Source organism: Orycteropus afer, unplaced genomic scaffold (genome assembly GCF_000298275.1).
Source record: "Orycteropus afer afer isolate SDZICR_OR568_19922 unplaced genomic scaffold, OryAfe1.0 scaffold00044, whole genome shotgun sequence".
Taxonomy (NCBI): Eukaryota; Metazoa; Chordata; class Mammalia; order Tubulidentata; family Orycteropodidae; genus Orycteropus; species Orycteropus afer.
Genome location: NW_006921631.1, coordinates 15,577,566 through 15,579,588, shown reverse-complemented (window position 1 = coordinate 15,579,588; position 2,023 = coordinate 15,577,566).

The window sequence follows — 2,023 nt, the reverse complement described above, 5'->3', positions numbered from 1 at the left end:
CCTGGGTTTTACCCCTTTCTCCTGCTCTTCCGGCCTGCTACTCTGTGCTACGCCCGTGCTTACCTTGCTCCCGGAGACCCGGTCCCCCTCGGGAGGGTAACAAGAATAGGTGTATGAGAGCTTAAAATCAGAGGCACTTGGTGTGTGTAAACAGAGCCATCTGAAAGCAGAGCCTTAACTCCTTTAATGTCTTGACATGAGTCTAGACTCCACATTGAATTTTAAAGCTACCTTTGCTAATAGCAGTTCTTCTAACCTTGATGCTGACTGTTTACCCTAAAGGAGACATTCCTTTTCTTTCTGAGGTCTGGAAGGAGCAGGATATCACAATCTATTCAAGACGTGATAATAAAAAGCACAAAAACAAGAAACACCCAACCTCACTGCCCTTGAAATGGTTCCGACTCACAGCGACCCGTCCTTGGGTTTCTGAGGTGGTATCACTATGGAAGTAGATTGCCCAAACTTCCTTCTGAGGAGTGGCTGGTGGGTTTGAACCACCAGCCTTCTGGTTAGCAGTCAAGTGCCTTAGGCACTACGCCACCAGAGCTCCTCAAGATGTGATAGCAGCATTATTGATAAATGAAATCTTTACAACGGACCCCAGAATCAGTGATTGAGGAAGCAATTTTACTAAACAGGTTACGAGAAAAAAAACCTGTCCCGCCACAGTCCTGTGACCATCTTGTGATAAATTTAAGGGCGTATCCCTAACCAATCATGAAATCCCACTTATGTATTATGTACCTATCCTGGCTAAATCCCCACTTTTAGATATCCCATCTTTGTCTCCCTGATTGTCTTCTAGCCAAATATGATTTTGTGTATTTAGTTCCTGCCCTAACTCTACAAAATTTTATTTTTCCTTATTTATCAACAGAACAGCCATTTTCATTCTGTGAATTTAAATGTCTTCCTAGTTTGGACCATCTCTACCCCTCAGTAAACCTCTTTCTCTTTTAATTAAGTGCCTAAGGCATTTGCCTGCTAACCAGAAGGTTGGTGGTTCAAATCCACCAGCCACTCCTCGGAAGGAAGGTTGGACAATTTACTTCTGTAGTGATTGTTGTTGTTGTTGTTATGTGCCGTCGAGTCAAACCCCTACGGAAGTAGGATTGCCCAACCTTCCTTCCGAGGAGTGGTTGGTGGGTTTGAACCACCAGCCGTCTGGTTAGCAGGCAAGTGTCTTAGCCACTATGCTACCAGAGCTCCCTCCGTAGTGATACTGCCTCGGAAACCCAAGGAAGGGTTGCTAGGAGTCGGAACCAACTCCACTGCAGTGAGTTTGGTTTTGGTTTGGTCTGTGATGTTGCTCTACAACATAGGGCAAATATGGAAAATATTGAGCATCAAGTTTACAGCATCATCTATGAAGTCTTCTTGCCAAAAATGTTTAAGATGAATCTAATTAAGTCTTTAGATCTAACTTCCAGTTTAAAGGGAAAACAGGAGAGAGAGGAATAAGTTAAAGAACAACAGATAAAGCAATCAGATAAAGGTTGAAGGTAGACACTCCCAGGACAACCAACAGTTTCTTTAGCAAGTTAATGACATGAAAGAACGGGTGTGGGGTACTGGAAGGACTATTCTAGATTAAAAGAGACTTTACTGGAGTTTAGTTAATACTAATGTACCAATATTGGTGCTTTAGTTTTGACATATGTATCATGATTGTATAAGACCACAATATTAGGGGAAACTGGGTGAAAGGTGGCATAGCGCCTCAGGCACTTGACTGCTAACCAGAAGGCTGGCAGTTCAAACCCACCAGCCACTCCTTGGAAGGAAGGTTGGGCAATCTACTTCCATAGTGATACCGCCTCAGAAACCCAAGGAGGGCTCGCTATGAGTTGAATCACCTGTAGTGAGTTATTCCTGCCTAAAACTCTTTAAACACCCTAGGAAATCTTTTGTTCAGAGAGAGACCAGAGAGATGCTTACTGAAGTGTTTTGGGTAAATGGCATGATGTCTATGATTTCATTAAAATATTTATCTATTTTTTTAAAGCCAATGAAGCAGATA